At 46.1% G+C, this 24,453-nt stretch overlaps 1 protein-coding gene across 13 annotated transcripts in view; it reads left to right on the top strand.

Moving 5' to 3' along the window:
• The window catches only part of AOPEP (aminopeptidase O (putative)), a 273,680-nt gene that overhangs the window by 213,505 nt on the left and 35,722 nt on the right, over positions 1-24,453 (top strand). Inside the window, exons 15-17 of one of the 13 annotated variants that reach the window (XR_014779649.1) lie at positions 7,403-7,523; positions 9,317-9,416; positions 11,998-21,657. The exons of 7 other annotated variants lie outside the window; for them this stretch is intronic. The gene's annotated coding sequence lies outside the window, so the exon portion shown is untranslated. Of the gene's footprint in view, positions 1-3; positions 383-7,402; positions 7,524-9,139; positions 21,658-24,453 lie in introns of those variants that run through there. 5 more of the 13 variants (XR_014779651.1, XR_014779650.1, XR_014779652.1 and 2 more) reach the window with 5 other exon arrangements.

Here is a 24,453-nt window from a genome sequence, read left to right as displayed (position 1 = left end):
AAGAAATTGTCTCAGGCGCTAAATGGTGGGCACAGTCCGATGGAACCTGAAATACTAGCTGAGCAGTTCAGCCCGAAAAGCAGTGCAGTCTGCTTGTGCTCACGGCGAGGAAGCAAGTGGAGCAAGCCGAGTGACTGTGCCACCCAGAGAAGTGGCCAGAAGGCTCTCCGGACTCCCCTGGTCTCTTGAAGCTTTTCTTTCTGGCCATTTCTGTTTACCAGAGAGCCATCGTTAAGGACTTGTCATATCTTTCTGGAGTACCATCGTTCTTCCCTTCCCGGCTTCCTGGGGTGCCCTGTGACGTTCATGTCCTTGTGGCTCCAGCTCTGTGTCTCTCTCTCCACTGCCGTAACCACAGATTCCCTTCTCCTGCTCCCGGAAGGTTTGTCCATTCGCTCTGATGTTCTTTTTTCTGTTATTTCAAATGCCTGTTACTTAGCTTGAATAAATTTTGTAACAGAAAAGTGAAACTGAGTGGCACATGCCAGCCAGCTCCGTGGGCCTCCGTGGGGTTGCAGCTGTGATTTCGGCAGTGAAAACCCGCACGTTAAAAATAATAGCTTTTGCTGCATGATTATTGGCTTTGGAAGAACACATTCGCTTTTAACTCAAAGGTAAACACAAATTATGCATCCTTATTTGAGAGTAAGGACTAATATTTTAAGGTATATCCATGTGAATAAAGTTTATATAACTTCATTATTCTAAGAAATAAAATATATAATATGACAGTACCTTACAAAAAGTGTATTTTTAGTAAAATGTGGTTGAAGTTTAAAGGAAGAAAATTTCTATTGTTAGATTGAAGAGAACCTGTCTTCTTGGCTTCTGTACATCTGATAACTTACAGAGGATGGCTCTGGCCATCTCCGTTTCAGCCTTTGTGTGTGTGCTGAGGTTAGAAGCATTCATAGGCTTCCTTTCCAGCCACTGGGGTGACTCACAAGCTGCCCCCTATGTCTGGTGTGTCTGAAGCAAGCATCCAGGGTGAGGTGGGCCGGCCTTTGTGTGCCAGTCTCTGGGAGCCGAGCTAACAGTTTGCTGAAACTTAGAGTGAAATGCCCTGATTAAATATAAAGACCAAACGGGAGCATGGGGCACATGGGTCTTGAAGAGCTGTTCATGGCCAGTGGCGTGAAGCAGTCAGCTCTGTTCTCGCTCCGGTAAAATCCTAAAGTTGGGAACGTTTTACTCTGCTTCTACATAATTTTTCATGTTACACATAATTGGTGGTGATCTCTGCTGTGGTAATAATTCATGACAGTCTTTAAATCTGAGCCCAGGGAGGTCTGCGTGCCTCACACGGGTTCCTCCTTTGGAGGTGTGCTGCACACGCTTGCTGCAGCCCTGCTGTGCACACTCAGAATGTTAAAGGTAGGTGGTTCAGGCTTTAAGTGTCTTCTCAGTCTGTTTGTCTTTTGTGATGTAAGTCTTCTATACTCAGTTGTAATTCTGGAAACTAGTATTTATTTAAGTTTTTTTTTTTTTTAAAGTTATGTAACTGTTTCCTGGACCCGCAGCAGCCCATAGTGGCTGATAGGCTTCACTCGCTTATTGTACCTTCCAGGCACAAACCAGGAAAACCAGCCTTTGAGAGCTTGGGGCATGCAACCAAGTACCCACACTTACTGGGAGCCACTCCCTGCATCCAGCAACCTGGTGGGTTTGTAGCCGCCCTTAAGCCTGAGGCAAGGCTCCCCTGGAGTTTCTTAGGCTTGATGTCCTTGCCTCTTTTTGAGCGTACTGTTGCTCTGTGAGAATCCATACTTGTGAAGCCATGGGCTCATACAATAGCTTCTTTGATTCGTGATTTCCATAGTAAAGCATTATGGGTTCTCGTGGGTTACCAGCCGCCCTCCACCTCCTCAGAGAGTGCCTTTGTGTCCTGTGCCTTGCCTTTGGAGAGGGACTTATGTGAGTGATGGAGGTAGAGTAGTTCATGAAAAGTTGTTATGAAGAGAGAAGGGTGTGCTGGAGGTGCTGAGGCCCTCCCAAGTACCTGGGCCGTGTTTGTGTACCTCCTCTTGCCCTTGTATTTATCCTGAACAAATGCTTTATTGAACACTGTATATCCAAATCTGATATCAGATCATAGCATACAAGATCTTGACATCTTTTGCTTTCTTTAAGCTGGACCAAGGGGAAAAAATGCCAATAAAATATAATTTTGTAGCCTCAGAAAGACAGTATGATTCATGTAGTTTTGTATCATTAAACTTTCATCTGTTCCATAGATTGATTCTTTTTTAAGAATCTGTAATTTAAAACCAGAAGGGGTTCTGACAATTCTGTGTGTCCTGAAATCCCTGCCAGCTTTAAACTGGTATAACAGGAAAATTAGAACAATGACCAGCCTGCCCTCAGCACTTACTCATAACACGCAGTCATCCACTCATCCTCAGGCACTTACTCAAAGACTCTCTGAATGGAACCATTAACGCACCGATAGCTAACACTCGCCGTGCGTCAAGCCCAGCTCTGAGTGATTTATGTGCAGCAGCTGATGTGAACGTCCCGACCAACAGCGTGACACAGACAGTGCAGACTGTCGCACACTCTGTGTTAAGTAGGTACACTATAAGCAAGTCAAACAATCGCTCTAAAAATAATGTTTCGGCAGTATCTTGAAATTCTTCTTAGTCCTCGCCTTCCAGCACAAAGCGCACATTTCTAAATTAAGAAAATTTCAACCAGCATGTATTTTGAAAACACCTGAAAGTGTGCAGATAATTACACTTGTGTTGATTTTAGTGTGTGTGATGCCAGCCAATTCTTCCATGCATCGAAAGATGAAAGCTATTTTCATGTAAAACATAAGACTTAGACTGGAAAAGGAGGGTGGGAGAAGAACGTTTTGTGGCTCTTTAGTTACTTTTATAGGCAGCATTAATTTCATTCCTGTGACAGAATGCTTTCGTTGGCAGTCTCTCTCGACTTAGGCATTTTAATGAGCTGCTGTTTTGTGCCTGGGCTCATATGGCACTAATAAGATGTGTTATTTTTAGTAGCACCTACTGGTGTCACCTTGGGTTAGGGCCTGTCATTGTTTCCATTAATCATGTGTTAGAGCAGGCAGGCTCTTAAATGTATTCGGCCTAGAAGCCACCAATGTGTGTCTGATATGTATTCAGCCCTGACTCAGACAAGACCACATGTGGCCACATAAGTATTTGTGGAATTGAGTAGATAATGAAGCCCACAAGTGGTATTTACTTTTATAATCACACCTTCGTGCTGCAAGTGAAAAAACAACAACAACAAAAAGCCAACAACCTTGGACCATTTTGTTAACTGTACTACGTGTTTTGCTCTTTACTGATAGTAAATCAGTTCCAGCTCTCCTGGCTTCTTGAAAGAGGGCATGGAGGCAGGAAGACTTGATCCTGGGCCTGACTCTTGGGTTTGTCACAGCCTTTTGTTTTCCTGTGAGAATCCCTTTATTGAATGGGCCAGTTTGGTTCACATACACAAAGTGATAAACACTCCACCTTGGCTTCATTTTTTTATATGAATTGGTGAAATGGATTTGCCATTTTGCGGGAGATGTCTGATTTGGCTTTCCAGTTACTTTTTATAAACGCCCTTCTTTCTGCTTTCATATTAATTCTGTGATGTGAGCAAGAAGGAAATTAGACACCAGTCCTGCTCCTTCACCCTTTATCACGCAACTTGAAGTTTCCTTTTGCTTCCAAGTAAACACGTATGAGGTGGAGAAGAAGCTGACTGTTTTTCATGTAACCTCTCACTTCCCACCCTGGTCGTGGTCAGCAGGCTCGGTGGTGCATGCCTCCCGTCTTGGGAGGAGCACAGCCACGCTCAAGTCATCTCCTTACTTGACACCTTCAAGGCCACTCTCAAGAGATGTCTCTTCCTTTAGGGTTCTGGAAGCTGGTTCTGGTGTCTATTTCTTGGGAAGAGGTATGGTGACAATACTGTGTAATGGCCGTGTGGTTGTGAGTTTGTCCTTCAGACTTAACCTTTACTTATATCTACTTGTATTTCTCATTTTTATATTTTGTATTTCTCATTTCTTTTCTTCAGAGTGATCGCTGTTCTTCCCTCACCCCCTGGGTGCCTGGATTTCTTTTTCTTTCTTTTAAAAAATATTATTATTATTATTATTATTATTATTATTATTATTATTATTATTATTATTACTTATTTTTCTTTAAATTCCAAAAACTTTACTCTAAAAGTGCCTTACTACGAGTCACTTTCCACAGTTGCCCCTTGGCTTTTGAGGGTTTTTTTTTTTCATGGTTTGAAAGCTAAGAACATCAGTTTTTCACTTTTCTATGAACAGACTTAAAACCAAATGAGATGCTGTATGTTGAAGTGTTTGAATCTGTTGTTCTGATGTCCTTTCTAGACTCTGTGCTTGGAGTGTTTGAAGTGTAGAGACGCTACAGGCAGACTTGAGCTGACTGATGCAGGACAGCTCTGGCTCCATGTGGGGTGGTGAGAGTGCTCTTGGCCCCTCCCAGGAAGGGTCACTTAAGAATAGGATGCTTTCTCAAGCTTCTCAGCTGGAAAATTCCATCTCTGTTCTGTTTTTCTCACACAAAACTCTGGGTTTATATGTTCTCGGCTACATGCTCGCAGAAAAACTATTAACCTATTTATTAGTAACAAGTAACGTAGAAAAGTCAAGTCAGCCAGTTTACCCAGAGCATTGTCTTGGGTTTGTTGTACAAAAAGCCCTCTGTCCAAAGCGGCTGGGTATGCTAATGAACCATGAGCTGTCCTTTCTGGCTATGGGGGAAGATACAACACAGGACCCAGCAACTGTGTATAAAGTGGTATGCGATAAAGAACCCAAACCACACAGCAGAAACGGAGGCTTCCATTATGTGATGCGGTTCACCTGAGGACACTCCGCACTTGTGTGTCGTGCCTGGACCTTATTTTGATCAAGCAGCTCTTCATGCACACACAGACTGGAAGCTACGGTGGGAAACTGAGTAATTGAATTAAACTGAATCCGTTTTAATACTTTTGTCTGATTTGTGCTGATTGCATAGGAGCGCTGGTGGCCCTTTTACTTGAGAATGCCGTTTTTAGAATAAATCTCCTCAGGTTTTGCGAGTGAGACTGAAACCCATCACCCAAGTTCCGCCAACACTCAAGAGTCAGGATGAAGAGATCCTAGGCCAGAAATGTGACCATATATCAGAATCATTATTTATCAAACTCTGTTTCTGTAGGCAGCTTTGTCACTAATTTTATTCCATATCCATGACATACAAAGCCCTAAGCAAGGAGTAGAGACTACTCCTTGTAGAGAAAGGAATTAGAGAAAACAGACTGGAAAACAAGCTAATTAGGCCCATGTCAGAGATCCAAGAAAAGCACAGCACAGGGACAGAGCGGGTGCGGGTCTGCTCCAGGCCGGTTACTTTGTAGGACAGAGGGGACCGTGATTTCTACAGTCAACATTCAGATGGTCTTCTGGAACAGATAAAGGAGCTCCCCACTCTGTGAGAACACGTTACACTGGACACGGAGAGTTCCCGGTCTCCTCCGTTCTGCACACCCGCCTCTCCTTTTCACTGGTTGGGTTGCTGCTTTCTTTCCTTTAAACATTTGGTTTTTAGACAAAGTAAGAAGTTAAAACATTTCAGTATTAAGGATAATGATTCATAGTTCCAGAGTTCCCCCAATTTTCAGTCCTTGTGAGTTTTTGGATTTATGTCCTGGCACTGAGAACATATCCCACGCTCCCAGAACCACAGCTAAAATGGAATCTTCTTTATTTTTGTTTGTTTTTAAGTTAGCATCTTTCTGATGATACAAAGCAAATGAGCATGATGGGCCCCGTACAGCTCAGCATCTCATGTACCACAAACTGACAGTGAAGACTTCTCAGCCTGTGATCTCAAAATATACATATGGAAAAATTCTGATTTTTATATATGTGAAAGAAGGGAAGCAAAAACTGATTAGCCTAGCTCATACCAAGAAGCCATGTAGAATGGGGAAATTTATCTCTGAATATTTACTTTTATTTTTCTTCCATTTCTGCTCACAAAGCTTGCTGTGAGTCTTTACTTGCAGTTCCTGCTATTAGTCTGGTGTCCCCGAGAAGGGTATACAAAGGAGGAGGCGTGAATCAAGGCCACAAAAGGAATCTGGGAACAGACATGTACACCCAACTATCATGTTAGTTCAGTATTGAGGGTACAGCTCAGCGTTTCTCCCTGACATGAGAAGGATGCTGGTTGCCCCAGAGCCCATAAAGCATAGGGCTGAGTCTCTCAATGACTACTGAGCTGGGTAAATTTTATATGCCATAAGATTTACACATGTGCAGTATTTTGCATTGTAAGAAACTTGTATAACTGTGAGACTGTCTCACTTTGAGGGAGAAAAGAGCCCCTGTCTCAGGCATGCCAGGCCAGTGCTTGCTGTGAGAGTGTGTGTCAGCAGTTTGTTCCATTTTGAGTTTGTCTTATTTTCTTCTTGTTGAAGTGATGTTCTGCGGCTGGACTTACTATATTTTGTTTACCCATTTACAAGTTGTTAGACATATTTGGAAATTTTTTGTAGTTTTTATGCTATGAACCATGGGTATAACTGCCCTAGTGTAGGCATGCATCTCTTTTCTCTTTGTAGGAACTCTGGGCTAGAGCAGGCTCTACCTGTGGCAGGGCCTTGCATAGCCGACTTCTGAAGTTTAAGTGTCTCACATCCCCACTAGCAGTGAGGACAATCTCCAGAACCCCTAACTCCCTTGCCTGTGCCTGCAGTTGAAAAGCTGCGTGTCTTCCCAAGTTCTCCAAGGGAGTTGCCACACCTTCAAGGCCACCTGGCTTGTACCAGCCTGCTTTCTCTCTGTCGCAGAGCTCCTGTGCCTCAGAGCCCTCTGTGTCCTGGCAGCATTCTTAGGTGTGGCTTCCTTTTTGTCTTCTGAAGATGACCCATTCTCCTCCTCTGTGGAGTGATGCAGCCCTGTGTCTAAGGCTGTTGCCAGCATCCTGCATCCCAGAGTGACCTCTTGTCCCTCTGCTGGGTTTTCCAGGCCGTGGCCAGAGCCCAGCTCTACAGAGACTTGTAAAAGTGTTCGGTATGCACCGCCTTTGAGTCTGGTGAGAGTTACAAAGGTGACCTGGGCTACACACCTGGCTTTCACTAAATATTTAATGCTTTTAGGGCCCCTCTTCAAAAACGATGAGAAAGGTTGATGGCCCCAGGCATGTGGATTGGGGCTTTCACCTCCGTGGCGCTGAGGTAATGCTTTTACAGTTTGGGAGCTAGACTCAGCTTTGACTCTTCCTGTTCCAGTTCTTCACCAGCAGCGAATGGCTCGTCTCGCTGTGCGGCTCCAGGCTTTACTCTGGGGCCCACTGTGTTTCAGAGCAGCAGCAGCCTTCCCTGAGTCTCTTTTCACCGTTTGTCGTATTAGGCAGATGAAAGGCCACAGCTCTCCCAGTCTGAAGTCTGAGACATATTGTCATGCTGCCGATAGTGTTTGTCTTCTAGCAAACCCGCGCTTCCGGTGGGTCCATACTCGTTTCTCATGCGAGGTAAGTCATTGCTGTGGTTTCCTCACCCAGCCACTCTGCGGGCCCCGGGAGCACACACAGCTAGCAATGCAGAGCTGCCGGGAGCCCGGGAAAGGGACGCTCCTAGCTCCTTACCTCTCACAAACAGAAGGGTGTCATGCTTTAATTTATTATATCACAAAAAGTAAAGTGTGAGATTACTGCTTTCCTAGGGTACTCCTGACCATATTGAGATTCTGAGCGTTAACTAAGGAAGTCTCACAGTGTATCGCGCTGAAGTAGTCGGAAGACTACAGAGTTGAGGCAAGTTCACAAAATAAAATCATCACCAGCGGGAAGCTGTCAGAAACAACTAGAAAAGCCATAAATCAAACAACAGGAGGAATATGCTCCGCTCCGACAGTTACTGGAGATCCTAAAATGAGCTTGCCTATGGGCCTCATGAGACGAGAGGGAGACGATTGCACGGCGCTCTCCCGATTCTCCCACGCCTCCTCTTTATTGCATGTTCCAGTTGTCTGTAAGCCCGTGTATGCATGGCGGCAGATCTGTTTGCGTTCTGGGTGATAAATGAACTGTGAGGGGGGTGTACTGTGTATGGGTCCTGGAGATCGAGGGAGATGGGAGAAGTCTAGTGCACCCTATAAGGCCATCCCAAAGGGAAGCCTTGTGCTGAGGCTTGCTTAGGAATGCACAGGGACAGATTGCGCTGCGTCACCATCAAAGAGTGGACAGGACAGGCTGCTGCTGCTGCTGTGACAACCGGGAATCTGCAGGAAACATTAAAGTGGTGTGTTTTGTAGGGCACAGATTACTGATTACTGGAAGTTTGGGTAATGTTTGCAAACAGACCAAGTGTGTGTGTGTGTGTGTGTGTGTGTGTGTGTGTGTGTGTGTGCTGAATCAAGCATAAGTGGCCATCTTATGTTGGAATGCAGAGTGGCACCATCCCACTGCCCTCCTAGTAGTCTTCAAATGTTTTTAGTGGATATGTTTCCTAGTTGTTTTTTCTTTCTTTTTTTTTTTTTTTCACAGAATGTTTGTACATGCTCATACCTTGATGAGTTGCTAATTTAGTTAGGGAAATTTTTCTTCCTGTGTAGTGCTCAAGACCTCCAGTGTCTAGGAAGGTGCTTTACTACTGAGCCACACCCTAAGCTTGTGAAATATTCTTACAATTTGTTGGACTTTGCTTGTGGGGCAAATCAAACCATCTTTGAAACTGTAGTGATAAAATTAGTGGTACACATGGAATGTAGTGGTTTGACCCCTTAGAGCCATGGCCTACCAGAGGGCAGAATGAAGAAGCATTTAGAAAAACAGCTGCTGGCAGATGTAGAAAGACAGAGCTCTAAGTGGGTGAGGAACACAGGCGAGTGAGGACTGAGACGATCAGACTCCTGAAGGCTTTGTCTGCCTCCCTTTCTCCTCTCAACAAAATAACAGCTACTGGAGGGAGGGCAGCAGGTCATACTGGCTCCGAGAGCCCAGACACATTTGCTTCTGGTGATTGGGGATATAGTTAGTGGTCAGCAATAGCATGGCCCTGTGAGCAAACACTAGACTGTCAGAAGACAAACTGATGGATTTGGGGGTATCTGGTAGTGGAGAGTTTGTGTTGTCGTGTGTGCACATAGGTTGGGAGTGTTTGCCTCAAAGCCGTGAGTATGGCCATGCATACCACCGAAGTACCCTTTGGCCCCAGAGCTCTGCTTTGTGCTGGGGCCTACTCTGTGACCAGTCTCCCCCCTTAGAGTGAAGCTACAGATACTGTTCCCAGAGCTGACAGTTTGCGTGTGACTTTGACTCACCAGCCGACCAGGCCTTAGCGGAGCTGCCTGTGTATAATGCAGAGTCATTGGCAGCAGGACCCATCTAAGGAGCAGCTGGATGGCGACAGTGACCCTGCACAAGGTAAAGAGTGACCGTTCAGTGCTTTGGTTTACTCAGTTTCATACTCGGTTTCTTCTTGTGACAGGGTCATGCTGTGTAGCCCAGGCTGGCCTGGAGCCTCTGCAGCCTTCAGCACCACTGCCTAGCTCCTCTAGCCCCTTCTAGAACTCCTGGTGAAGTTTGCCCTAGGACCTGTGTCAGGTGTGAACCTGGACTCACAGGTCGTCCTGTGTAGAACCTGTTCTGAGGCCACAGGCTGGTGCAGAAAGCACCTTCATGTGGGTTCCGTGTATTATGTCACTTACGTGAAGACTGGGGAAGAAGCAGATCTTGCTGGGCCTTTGTTATGAAAAACTGTCACCAGCAAGTGGACTGCTTCCTTAGTTTGTAGGCAGCCCTTTACAATGTGTCTTAGTGCCATATTAGACATTGTCCAGAATTAAAACAGGCTGTTTTTACAGTAGCTGAGTCAAAGTGCCCTTTTGTGAAGGACATTGTACTTCCCTGTCGGTTTTTCACTTTGGTTTTCGTAGTCATGCTAACTGTGCCTGGACTGTTGGTTTCTCTTTCCAGAATGTGTGGTTTCCTGAGCACAGAGGGATGCTGTGGTCAGCAGCTCTTTTAGAATTAAGCTGAAATCTGCTATTTTTCTCCAGTCCTCAATACTGGGATCTGGAGTCATACAGGTGGGGTGAAATCCCGTATTCCACTTTTTTTCCTCTTGGCCACTCAAGTCTATGGAAACCTCGGAATGCTGCCAGTGGTCATGGCTCAGACAGTGACTGCTAATGCAATCGGGATGGCCTCCGGGCGAGCGCCGTTCTCAGGCCTTAAAGCTGTTTGTCTTTACTGATTTAGAGGATAGGAACTACTCGGGAGGCAGAGGCTGGCAAGTCACTGTGAGTTCGAGGCTAGCCTGATCTAACATGGTCTAACATGGTCTAACAGCCAAGGCTAACATAGAGAGATCCTGTCTCAAAAAAAAAAAAAAAAAAAAAAAAAAAGGACAGGAACCCTAGAGCTGAGGACAGACAGGGAATGGCGGCTGCAGCCCAGGCCACCGGGATGATAGCAACACTACCGTGCTATCTGTGAGCCAGCTAGAATGTCCCACTGTTAAGTTGCTCTGACAGGTGGGAACCGGAAGAACCAGAGGTGTAGTAGCTGTGCCTTCCAGTCCTGATGCCTTTCCTGTGATCCCTGGAGTTAGATGATTGGGCCAGCCTGTCCTACCGGAAACCCTGTCTTCAGAAAACAGCAAAATTCCCTGGGATTCTGCTGGAATTCCACTGGCTCCTCCAAAGGGATTTCAGTGGAAGCCCCCAGAGCTGTTTTACTACTTTGGAGTGAAGTCTTAAGTGAACTCACTCTGCAAGATCCAGCAGCCCACAAGTATCCTGAGCACAGGAGAAGCCAGAACAGCCTTCAAAACAAGTACTACCATCTCCACCTTGTCCCCACTCCAGATACAGGCCAGGCTTTACAGTGACTGTGATTCTCAGGTAGAATTTGCTGAGAATAGACAATATGCTTCCCTAAGCTCAGACTTACTAACAAAAGCGCACTTAGATGATACAGACATGGGCAGTGTTTGCCTCAGCGATGAGTAATGGGCTATGCATGATTAAATAGGCTTCTGAGAATGGCCTTGCTTATGTAATTGGGGATCGATACACTTTAGAAGGGTTTTATAGGTGAGCCGCACTGTTACGTGGTAATCAGCTGTCATTTTCAAGTAGTTAAAAGGGTCCTTGGACAAAGCCCAGTGGACTCACTGTGGCTTCCTAATTGCTAAGGCTTGAAACTCCCTTGCTCTCTAGATTATGAGCATTCTTGAATTTTTTATGGGGGAAGAGATTATTTTTTTATGTAGGATAATTTTCATGTCCAATGTTGCATTAGCTAACAAGAGCAGTATCGCAGGCAGGCCGAGGTCTTGCCTTCCCAGGGCCCTCCTTCTCTCTGAAGCTAACATGCAGAGTCCGGAAAGAAGAGAAAACGAGAGAAGAGCTTGCTGGCGTGAGTCACTAGAAGACACCACCCATCACCTCGAACAGTCCTTGGCCTTCTTAGAACATTCTCATGCTGCCCTGCAGACTCTCACAGTCGGTGGAAGGGCGGAGGCCTCTGGACCAGTCTCCCCATTTCCTCCCATCAGTAGAATAAAGGACTAGAGATTTCAGGGGCCAAAGGAAGTAACACCCAGCTGATGGCTACAGCAGTTCCCAGTGGCGTCTGCGTGCCCCTGTTGACTCCTGTGCGTGCGTGTTCTGGGCCTGTACGCAGCATCACCAGCCAGTAAGGCCAGAGTAACTCTCAGTAGAGGAGGATATTGGCAGGCAGGACAGTTTTATTACGTGCTTCTCAAAATAAAAGGAATTCTCTTGGGGTTGGTGGGAAGGAGATGAATAGAGCATTTCCTACTTCCTGCCTGTTTGACTCTTTCCACAGCAATGTGTTTGTCATAAAATGGATTTTCACCCAGATTGGCTGCAACTAAAAATAACTTCATCCCATATCTATCAGTTTGACCATCTTCTCACGTGTGCACTTTGTGTTACCTCCTTTCCTGTGCTGCCTCTCTTATCTTCTGCATGTGCAGGTGACGGTGCATTTCTGCTTGGGACCTGCTATGATTGGGCGGCAAGCTGTCTGAGTGGCCTGGCTGTGGCGTGTCACTAGATTGCCCTTACTCCGTGTCTCCTGCCCTGTGGTCACTAGTACAGGGCTCTGCAAAGCAGCCCTGTACTGCCTCCCAGGCCCCACTCCCAGGTGGGAGGGGACAGCAAGTTAGGGCACCTCAGGTCACTGCTCACTCATGTCTGCTTAGCAGATTGATGTTTTCATTATGGGTAATTATTAAGTTGATGTTGATTTTAACACGTGCAGCCTAACTTGGAGATATGGAAGGTCAGAGGCTTGTTTGTTTAGGGTATATGAACTACACATAGGAACTTTACCAGTTTCTCATTTCCTTACTGTTCAGTGTCTGCTGCCACCTCTTTTAAAAGGTCTTGTGTTGGTGGTGGGGTGCGCTCTGCCCTTCCCAAGCCCCGGCACCGCCCCCACCGGCAGTGTGCAGTAATGACGGGGCCCAGCTGGTTCCTGTCTAATAGGGCCGTGACCTGCCGTGAACTCTGTAATGAAGAAGGAGCATGCTTGCTCCTCTGCATGCCTCTGTCTCCCCCACACGCCTCTATTACCCAGGAGGAAATTGAAGAGCAAATCTCTGCGTTCTCCTGATACTGACGGCCTGATGTAATCTTTTCCACACTGGAGTCAGGAAAGTAAAAGCCACACAGCACAGACCCAGTGCTCCACAGCTGCCTAGGGCTTCAGCTGTAGGCGCTGTATGCCTACCTGTGTTTTTAATAGCCTTGAGGCGTAACTTACATACTATAAACAATCCAGTGATTTTTGTTGTTGTTATTGTTGTGGAATCAGTCAAGTTGTACAAGCATCACCGAAATCTAGTTTTAGAATGTATTCATCACCCTGAGTAATCTTTAGTGCCTGTTAAATGATCACTTTCTACCCACATACCCCTCTCCCTGTCACAGGAAACAAGTAGTCGTTATTTTTGTAGGTTTGTACTTTCTGGATGCGTCATAACAGTAGAATTAATTACAAGATATGTAGATATGTATATATACTGTTCTGTTTGCCTTCCATTCATTTAGCATGTTTCTAGGTCCATTGTTTTAAGATAGGAATATAGCTTGTCCCCTTTTTATTCTTGAGTAGTATTCCAGTGTATGGACATACCACATTTTATCCATCTCTGTTCTATAAGTCAGTTGGGTTGTTTTCCACTTGAGGCCAGCTGCTGAAAGACTGGTGAGTTTTTGCAGGGCCATTTGTGTTCTGTTATTGTGGGTACATACTAAGGAGACAGACGTTGTTTACCCATGCTAACTAAAATTGTTCTCCTTGTTGCCCCCTCTCCCCTCTGTCTCTGAGTTCCACCATCAGTCATGTGTGTGACACTTTGGCAACTTCAAGTTAGTTAAGTGTCTTCTCATGGCCTTGATATAAGCTGTTTTAGAGTTTAGAGTTGGGGGAAGAGGTGTGTGTTTGTAATACACAATAAATTAATTTTTATAGAGAAAGTGATTTTGTGTCTTAAATTCTCTATTTCAGTTTCTCTGTGACTCCACATAATATTTCCCAGCTTGTGCTTCCGATTATGTGCATCATTTAAATATAAGGCAGGCTTGTGTGGGTCTGAGGAACCCTGTTGTGTGGTGCTGTCAATAATTAAATCATCAGTTCCTTCTTGACAGAATTGGGGAGGCTTTAGGGATTCTTTATTTAAAATGCATCTTCTACATTTGGATGAATCTAGGCTGTTGCCACAGGCGTGGCCAAAATCCTACAAGTTGTGTGGTACCCTTGACGTGGCTGACCACTCACATTGCTGTGTGGTACCCTTGATATGGCCCATCACTCACATTGCTGTGTGGTGCCCTTGATATGGCCGATCACTCACATTGCTGTGTGGTGCCCTTGATGTCACTCACATTGCTGGCTACACTGAGGGTTTGCAGGTGCTCTGCTCAAGTGAGTGGAGTGCCCCACGAGGAAGCACACTGGGATGTAGCCCTTTAATCCTAGGCTGGTCCACAAGCATGTGGAGTGGAAGTAGGAGCCTGGAATGCTGGCTGTGGACTGTTTCGAGAGTGTGCTTGTGTGCTTGTCCAAAGACAGCTTTAGCAATGGCTGGATGGAGAGAAGACACAGCCTCCTGAGAGGAAGGGAAGAGAGGAGGCATGCTGCCTCATAGCTCCTGAGTGCCAGCATCTGTGGGAGGAACAGTGACTACTGATATTTGAACAGACAACTGATTAGCTCACAAGGATGGTTTTGGCTCCAGATGTACACTGTGTTACTGGGCAGTTCATTACACGATAAAGTGTGCCTCCTAGCCTGCGTGGGTAGAGTTTGGACGGGCTGTTGGAAACCCCTTCAGTCAGCAGAACCTCTGAACACACAGGCTCAGCAGCCGCTGTGCATGTTCTTAAGGTGTGCTCATGTTCTCAGGAAGGAGGTAGCCAAGGCAACCTGGAAGGATGGCGTTTTGTTGAGTTTTCCCAAGAAATGGTTGTAGTTTCAGAAAGGTTCCTCAGGAACCTTGTGGCATCTGGGCAACTGCGTTATAACTATGCTATAGTTTATGTGTTTAGCTGCCTGTTCCTGGGGCCTCTCCGGGTCATTCTCCACTGCATCACTGCCTTAGTGGGTGTGCAGGCTTTTCAGCCTGCCAATAAAGACATCCGCATGAACATATTATAATTCACCCTTGTGTTTGAAGTGGGACATTGGATCAAGGTTTTCTCACTCAAGTACATGTATCATGTGTGTTAGGTTTTCTAGTTTTCATTTCAAGCTAGGTTTGAAAGTGAGGAGCTAGCTGGGCCTGGTGGCACACTCTTTAATCCCAGCACCCGAGAGGGAGAGGCAGGCGGATCTCTTGAGTTCAAAGCCAGCTTGGCCTACAGAGTGAGTTCCAGGACAGCCAGGGCTACACAGAGAAATCTTGTTTCAAAAAACCAAAAACGAAAAAAGTGAGGCACTGTTGCTCATTCCACGAAGGCCCCTGGCTCCAGCTTCCCACAGGTTTTGAACTGTAGTACTTAGTCTGTGAGGAGGAGAGCTTGCTGTAAGCGACAGGGAGGCCTTGAAGAAGGCTGAGAAGGCCCAATGCTCCCAGGTGGTAGAGACTGGCCCTGCCACCAAAAGGGCCCAGCTTGCTGCAGGTTGGTTCTCTCGTGGGGCCTGAAGCTTTCCCTGGCCCCTGCCTCTGAACTTGCCGTCATGAACTCTGTGGTGGCAAAGCAGAGTTGTCTAATGGCCAGTGGGTCTCCCCCTCTTTTCCTTATTGTGGGGTGGTCGAGGGTGCATGCACCACCCCACTTGTTTGGAAGCCAGGGAGAGCTTTCAGGACTCAGTTCACCTTGTTTTTAAGGCAGGGGTGTCTTACACACCACGTACTCCAGGCTTGCTGGCCCAGGGAATCTTCTCCTCTCACTGTAGAAGTGGTGCAGTTACAGATGCATGCCTCTGTGGTCAGATTCCCAGGACTAACCTCAGGCCGTCAGGCTGATGTAGCAAGAACATTTACCAGCTGAGCTATCTGCCTGGCCTCAGCCACATTCTGAGAAGAACCATTTCCCAGAATCACAGGGCAAAACACAGGTGGGGTGTCAGGCTGTTGTGCCTCATGAGAAGATTGCTGAGTCCCTGGGCTGAGTGCAGATGCAGGCACTAGGTCAGTTTTCCAGTCTCCATTCTACTGGCCTTTGCCTCTTTTGCCTGCGAGCATTCTATGAGGAACCTAGGACCCTGTTGCACAGGCAGAGCCTTCAGGGCCTCTTTCAGAGCCTCATTTCTTCTTGGAGCCCTTATGTGTAAACTGTCTTCCTTTTTATGAGCCACGTGCCAATACCCTGTGCTCTCCAGTGCTTTGCCCATGACTCTTCCACCTTAGTGTTGGAGAGATCACATGTTCTTAGAGCACCAGGCAGATGTGATGTGATTCCTTTGACTGCTGCTGCCGATTCACTTGTTCTTGATATTTGGGGCATTGCAGTATTTTGTAAGTTCTTTCACCAGCAGCTACAATGAGGAGAAAGAGTTAATTAAGCCGTATGATGAAGGTTCCTAAGAAAGGCTTGCTGAAGGGCAAGAGGAAGACATTCATTTTAACTCAGTGTGTGTGTTTAGTTTATGTAGTTTGTATGTGCCATGGAGAGTTCCTTGTAGACTCCAAGGGGGGCTGCAGGCCGTCTCTCCTCTCTCAGTGGTTGGCTGGGAGATGTAGCATCTTTACAATGGCCCCTGTTCCTGAGCGCGCTGCGGCCAGTGTGGCCTCTGTCTCCACACAAAGCTTTCTTTCTGATGGGGTCTGTTTCCTGTGTTCTCATTCAGTTCACCATGCTTAGCTTCTGCATTCAAACTAACTCATTTAAGGTTAAGAAATTTGGCTTTTTCTTTTTTTATTATCAAAGTAGTATTGTCTGTTAGAGAAAATTTTTAAAAATATGGCAAGATTTAAAGAAGAAAACTTTAATTACGGTCATCTGGTCATTTAGCTATTTACTATGAACACTTTGCTGTTTTGCCTTTAAGTCTTGTAGAGAAATAATTATTGGCGAAGTACAGGAATGTGTTTTATATTTATGACTTTTTTGTTGTTGTTGTTACTTCAAAGGTAATTTTCTCAAGCTCCTTTTTTATTATTTAAATTAACCAAATTCAGTGGTGTTTTAAAAATTCTACTTTTGGGGAAAGATTTGTTCTGTAGCTTTCACAGAAAATGCCTCGCCTGGCCATGAGTAATTGGGTTCGGCACTTGCTGTAGCTATAACCCTGAAGTTCTGGGGACTTGGACAGATGTGTGCGAAATTATCTCTTGTCCTGCAGCGGATGTCTGTGGATGCAGAGCAGTCTAGGAAGCCTAGAGCCTACAGGGCTGGGAAGGAGACAGGCCTACAGATTCCCTCTTTTTTCCTGTGCCTTTCCCTTAGTGGCGTCAGCATGAAGAGCCACGCAGCCCGCTTGTTTTTCCTCTCCCCTTGGTACTTTGAATTGAAGTGACATCTGTTGCAAGATGTGAGGGGACTTTGAGAGCCACCAGCAATGAGAGTGTTTCGTTTGTAGTCACAGGATGGGAATCATGGAAGACGGGCCCCTGTTCAGCGATTAACTGTGGGACTATTGCTGTTTTACTTTAAGAGCTGCACTGAAATGGATACTGCCAACTTACTTCTAAGAAATTCGTAGTAACACAGCCTGGTCCTCTTTTCTGGCTTTTATTAAAATGCAAATAGCTTAAACTTCAAAGCAACTTAATTGAATCCTGAAAGGAGCAGAGCCGATACTTAGCGTTGCTGTGGCGCTTTTAATTCCATCATCTGGCCTGGCTGGCTTTGCTGACCAGCTTGCTCCCTTAACTGCTTGGTTGGGTGTGACAGGACAAGAAATGTGGACTCGTGGTGTGTGGACGCACTGCTGTGAAGGTGCTGGCACTGCACATGCTCAGAAGAGCTCTGTGTGGACACAGCACTAACTATTCTGGTCGTTAGTACAGTCCTGGCACTGACCTGGGAAACAAAGGGAACACGTCTCTCTGCCTTTGCTCTTCAGGCGTCTGCTCTTGTTAGTTTCAGAAACAAATGTCACGCAACCCAAGCAACCCTCTTCTCTCTGAGACACCAAGCAAGGCATTTTCTGCCTCTCAAGTGCTTAGGGTACTGGCTTGTTATTTTAACTCTAGAGGGAACTGCTAACTTACTGTAGCCTTGCCATCACTCAAAGCCTCTAAGGACAGATTGCTAGAACTTAGCTGTGTCCCTTGGAAGCAGCTCTGCCTCCTGCAGGGCAGGGCATTGAACCTTTGCTTCCTAAATTGCCCAGATCACATCATCTCGTGCCCGCTCAGAACCGTGTCCTGGTTCAGACAGATCATCACGTGTGACCCATCTTTTGACTCTCCCACTTATCTAGGGATCATCCTGGGTATGGACTGTGCCACAACTGAGAGGCTTTGATGTTCCAGAGCCCTGCCCATCTTTTGAATGCATGTGTTTCTGCTAAAGGCATGTTTTTCCAGTGCTTATGGGGGCCATGAGCAGTGGCTTACTCCTCTGTAGCTTTTTGTACTTTGTGGTTTCTCTCATCCTGTTACATTAACCATAACACGAAAAGGAGCCTGATCAGAAGGAACGTGTCCCAGAAAATCCAACTAACTGTAGAGCCCAGAAATGCTGCAGGGTGACTTTGCGTCTAGAAATGTACACCCTGCCCTGAGTGTTCAAGAAAACCCCAGCCTGGTTTCTGTCCAGCTGAAGCCTGTCATTTTCAGATCGCTCCAACCTGGAGCTTTACGTACATCTGCCAGCAGACAGCCTGTCATAGAGTTTCACTTCTCAAGGGTGCATGCTGCTCAGTTATGTTGTCCACGAAGCGAGTCCTGCCACTCAGGAACTCCCAGAAATGAAGCCAGTCGAAATCTAGAGGTGCGTTCCTGTGTGTGATGGCAAATGTGGGTGGCACTGTTCTACCAGAGGCTGAGGTGAGGGGCTGGTTCCATGGCTCACAGTGTGTGTGCCTGGGGGTTTATCCACAAGATCTCTTGGGACACAGTTTATAACTAGCAACAACGAGTGTTGGTAATTACGTGTCTCAGGTGGGCCCTGCTTGAGTGGAGCCAACTGGGTGTTGTTGCTTCTCACCTTTCTCTAGGGTGTCCTGAGAGAGATCCCCAGGGTACACACAGTGCCTACAACAGGCACCAAGGCTTTCCTAGTACTATGCCACGTGCTGCAACAAGAGAGTTATTCAATTCTTGAATGCCCATGTGCCTTGCACAGAGATTTCAGGCATACCTGACATGGCTAGGAAAGTGCCTACAACTGCAGCCAACACAGTTAAGTAATACTAGCTCAGCCTTGTATGTTAATTCTGTGCATACTGATGACCGTCCATGTGTCCTGAGACAGTTCTTTACAGTGGGTCGACATCCACAGGCTCCGAGAGCGGAGGGACAAGCTTGACACACCCTCATTGTGCCTTTGATACCTACCCTTGCTGTTCTTCCTGGTCCCTTCAAGTGTGGGACAGAACCTTCCGTGTTTTTCACCCTACACAGTGACCCTCAGCTACACTCACTGAACTGACTCCCCACACCGCCCTGTGATGGGTGACCTGGATGTGCCTGGCAGAGAATGTCACTGCAGGCAAAATTCCAAAACTACATTCTCACTTTTTCAAAACTAATTTCTTTAAGTTTTGATTATGTCTATGTTTATGGGTTTGTGCACGTGAGTGCAGTGCCTGTGGAGAACAGAAGAAGCCATCAGAGCTCCTGGAGCAAGACTCACAGGTGGTTGTGACACGCCTAATGTAGTCCTGGGGACTGAACTAGGGAGCTTTGCAAAGAGCAGCAAGTGCTCTCAACCACTGAGCCATCTCCCAGCCCCGAGTTTTCTCTTTCTGAAGATGAAATACTAGGTTAACTATGACTATTATTAATAGTGGGCTAGCCTACTCTACATAGACCTTTCACCAAAGAGGCTGTAGGTGAAGTTTTCACGTACAGAATGTAAGCTCTAATTGAGTCTCAGCAAGATCCACAGGTGTTTGTGTTTGCTTTTTCCGGTTCTGTTGCAGACAATGGGAGTAGTGTATGAAACCCATGGTGGTTGTAGGCAGGGACAAGCAGAAGTCACACTGTATATGAAATAAATCCCATATTTGTACATCCAAACTTGTGTGTGTGATAAATGTAAATAGGCATACTATCAAGTCCTATTGTTTGCTTAATCCTGGGGATATTTTTAATTCTTGTATATTCTGTCACCTCTGTGTGAAGCCATTGTGTTCTGAATGCCACGCTGAGGCTGTGTCCCCGCTGAGTGTTGTAGTAGAAGTTTGCTGTGGAGGCCTGGCATTCCTGATGCATGCTGGGAGTGAGCTCAGGGCTCAGTTGTACACTATGCCTCTCTCCTTTTAAAATTTTGAAACAGGCTCTTGCCAAGTTGCCCAAGTCGAGACTGTCCTTGGGCTTGTCATCTTCCTGCATTTGCCCCCAAGTACCTAGGTTTCGGTTCTATTTGAAATAACTTGTTTTTATTTTGTCCTCAAAGTTGAAGTTAAAAAGTCATGGCCTCCTTTACTCTTATGAGGTTTTTTAAGACAGTAGTTTAAAAAGTGGTTCACAAAGGTGTCCCTGCATTCTCCATGCTCGGAATTTGGTGTGTCACATGGTGTTAGGGAGCCCAGGATGGGCTGTCCCGGTCAATCAAGTTCTAGTGCAGGTCAGACAGATGAGAGCATGCTCCTTCTGTGAGAGTTAGATGCGGACAGAAGCATCATGGGAGCCGAGGCTGAAACAAAATGACAGAAAGGTGAAACAGTTTTGAAATTCTGTTTGGATTAACTTCCTCAACACACTTGCTACCTTGTGAGGCCGCGTTGGGCAAAGACGCTGTTAGCAAGCTGTGAGTACCCGACTGTTTCTGGTAGAGAGAGGTAGGGTAGTTGGTCAGACTTGGACACCTGGAATTCTTCTGTTTGACTGGAGCCATACCGAGAGAACAGGCCATTGGATGGTGCTGTCACTTGGGCCTTCCTGGGATCCCTTCCTAGGGATGGTCAGACTGGAGGAGCTTTGCTTTGATGTGAATCTGTCCTAGAGCTGAGAAGACAGTTCTGTCCTAGCCCTCTAACGCGTTGCTTAGTGATGTAGAAGATGGACACTTTATGATTACCAAGCTCCACTGCTTTCCAACTGCGCATTGCCTCTTGACACATTAGGAAGTCTGCCCCAGTAATGTGTCCTGCAGTGTTGTGAAGCCAGGGCTGCAGTGACACCAGCTTCACTGCCGGGTGGAGCGTCCTGGTGGTTCAGAGTGTAGGAGTCCAAGTGGGTAGTACAAGAAATTTATATATCATGTGTATTTGATATTGTGTTTTATAAAGTAAATAATACTTATTTTCCCCGACGCCTTCCCTGACCCCACCATTCATCTTCCCCAGACATACTTTCTGGGCCTTCCCTGGAGGATGTCTTGAGTTGAGAGCTCTCAGAACCGAAACCTAGGTACTTGGGGGCAAATATTATACCATTCCCCCATCCATTTATGATCTCCCACCCATCTCACCTGGGTCCCTTTGAACACGGAGGCTTGTGGGGATATTTGTGTTTTAAGTCCCCCAGGTCCTTCCTATGGGTAATTAAAATGGCTTTTGTAGCTTCTGCATTGTGAGCACAGGGCACCGTCTTCATCTGTGTGGTAAGAGTTACTCTGAGCTTGAAGATGACTGCTTTTTAAAGATCTTTGCCAGTGAATTTCTCAGAGGGACATCTGAAAACATAGTCTATGAAGACAGAATTTATCTAACAGGTCCTACTTGCTCTTAACCTTTGCTTGCAGGAAGAAAACGCTAAATTTTAAATTAATTCCTAAAGAGCAGCTGCCCCTAAAATGACAGTCACAGTGGGTCGGGGAGGAAGGTCTTTATCGCTTTTAAAGGTATTAATTTCTTTAATATTCTTTTATTTTTCAAATTAAAATATTATACCATTCCCCCATCCATTTATTATCTCCCACCCATCTCATGCATGTCACGTTGTGCTCTCAAACTCGTGACCTCTTTTTCTTTGTTACAGGCAGCCTTAAACTATTCATTGTTGTTATTACATAGATGTGTGTAAGTACAGTCTGCTTAGCCCCTGTAATGTTACTTGTATTTATATGCTGGCAGGTCTGAGCTCCCTTCGGAGCCTCTTTCTCTTGCTCTCAGCCTTCGTTACCTGCAGGTGCTGCAATTTTTTAAGAGAGTGAGAGTTCCCTTCTTAATTTTTGTAAATATTTCTTATAAAATAAAATAAATATTTACTTGTTCTCTGAAATTAAAAAAGGAAGTGTAGCTTTGCACTCATTTAGCAAAATCGCTGGATTTGTTGGGGGGCTTTGTTTTTTTTAAGGTGGACAGAAAATGGTGGTTTGTTCCAAATATCTCTTTGTACAACTGAGAAATAGAGGTGCAGTTGTTGCCACAACAACCGTGAGGCCTAGAGTTGCCCTGAGGAACTATGGGTATTGAGAACCATCTGAGTTCGTCAGCCCACCACACTGTCTTGAGCCCCCCTTGAGCTCCCCTGAGCTGGCCTTGAGGTCCCCAGCACAGTCTGTCTCTTCCTAAGTCAATGGGCTGTGAACCCTGAACACAGCACTTTGGGAGCAGCACTGCTGTCAAGGGAGAATTAGCTTATCAGCCACCTCTTGAAGCCTTTTCAAAGCAGGTGAGTTGCTCAGGGTTTGGACACCACACATGGCTGTGAGCGTTAGAAAACCCACGCAGGACCTTTCTTAAAGGACCTAGACGGCAGCTGTCAGCGTGGTCCAAAGTGACTGCTCCGCAGGAGAAATTAAGTTTTTGCTTCATCTAATGCCTTTGTCACAGTTTCAAGGAAGAAGAGTCGCTGTTACTTATTCTTGACCTTATGTCCTAAGGGTTCCGCTCTCTAAAGTTGTCCTTTGTCTAACTAGAAAGCTGGTCTGAGTTCACCGATGGAGCATGATAAGCTAGCTGTTCAAGTCACTGTGGAAGTCATGTTCAGCTACAGAGGACTCACAGACTTTTCCCATCTGAGACTATGGCCCGTAGCAGAGTGTATTAGGCACCACTGCCGCACTCAAGTGAGTTCAGGTGTCATTCCCTGGGGACATTGGTTCCTCCCACTCCCAGTTCTGTGGATAAACATGACCTCTCTCTTCTGCTGTGGGCAGTTCCTTCCGAGAGATCACTGAAGGAGCTCGGGAGTAGCATTCCCATGCTCCAGAGGGCAGCGATAAACCCAGGAACAAGACTGGCTCCCAGCTTGCTGCTCTCCTGGGGAAGGACAGGCCATGCTTCAGAGCTGCAGCCTTCCAGGACGGACGGAGGCCTTGAGGCAGTGCAGTCCAGTCCCTCGGAGCGATCTCATAGTCCCTAACCTGACTTCAGTTGCTGGCTTTCGCTGATTGTCATCAGCTTCGTGCTGATGAGAGTTCCTACTGACAACGTTATGCCCATGAGTCAGAGCAGCACCTTAGACTTGTCTAAGTGTCACAGGACTCAGGTGAAAACTGCCCCATTGGGAAGGCCTTCCCTAGGTCAACCCTTCCGTCCAGCTGTCTGTGTGTAGATAGTTGCTGTGTGAGCCTGTAGCTGCCACAACAAAGTCACATAAAAGAACCTGGGTTTCCTAAAAAGTAAAGTGCATTCAAGAACGATGGGGAAAAGGTTCTCGTTTCTTTCCGGTTACACCTTGAAAACTAGATAGCATCAAACAGGAGCAATGGGGTGAGTGGGAATGCCCCTCCCACAACTGTAGTAGGGCGACTGCCTACAGCAGGCTGTGAACTCGGGCTTTGGTTTCTAGGCAATTTGTACACATTGTAAATCCGAGTACAAGCACACACCCAAAACTGAATAAAATGACAAAGTGCTTAGTGATAGGACTTATGCAGCATAACTCTTGGTAACTACAGCAAACAGATGAGGCCACTACCTGCCCATATGCAGACTCTGGTGGGCACGCCTAGGAAGTGGGGACAGAAAAGCTGTAAGTAGCCTCCCTTGTTGTAAGGTGACCAGTTCCTCTATACTCTCTAAAGAGAATGCCTCTATTCAAGGAGCATTTTTTTGGTTTTTTTTGTTTTTTGTTTTTGTTTTGTTGTTGTTGTTGTTTTGTTTGTTCCTTTAAGTGACCCCGCATCAAGATCCTTAGCTGTTGGATTTGCCAGCAGCAAACTTAGACTGTAAAGGGTGCTAGCTGCTCTGGATGCTTTCTGGGTCATCCCACTCATCTTTTCCAGAAAATGCTCTCAGAGGCTACTTCTCATGGAATCCAGGTTACTTCTTGCAGGGTAGGACCTGTGGGAGCAAGGCACTACTGGAATTCATGTGGAGAACTGATCTGTACTAGGTTTGGAAGAAGGGTCGCCATGGACTTCCTGGATAGACAGGAGTCAGAGGGACCAGTTGTAGTTGTGCATCTGTGGACTCTAAAGATTTAATAGAATGTCCTGAGAGGTGTGCCTCGGGTCCACCAGGATACTCTGCAGTATTGGAATCTTGCTCCTGAGAAACATTTGGTCATTAAGAATTGTCTGATAAAGATCAAAAGTAGTGTGGCCTGTGAGGAAAAGGAAAATTAAGTTGAATTTGTTTTGACAGAGTTTGGGAATCTGAGGATTAACTAGCCCTCACCTTCCAAAAATTGCCTCTGCAAAGGAGCCATGCCAGCTTCTCAGCTTGTGACTCCTAAGGGATGAGGCTTCTGGCATCTTTATCAATTCCTATACCCGAAGGCGGTTCATAAGTTACTCTGCACACGCACACTGGTCCCTTCCTCCTTGTAGGGCCCTCCAGCGTCTGATCAGCTTCATCGGCTCATGTAATAAATGGTGGCCAGAGCTGTAATACTTATCTAACAACAACAGAAATACAACCCATCGTGCAGCTCAGTTATTGAGGCACTTACCTGGAAATTGCCATTTCCTTTTGG

Source organism: Acomys minous (genome assembly GCF_964271855.1).
Source record: "Acomys minous genome assembly, chromosome: 5".
NCBI lineage: Eukaryota > Metazoa > Chordata > Mammalia > Rodentia > Muridae > Acomys > Acomys minous.
Note: the sequence above shows the minus strand (reverse complement) of the source record. Positions and strands in the feature narration are given on the sequence as shown.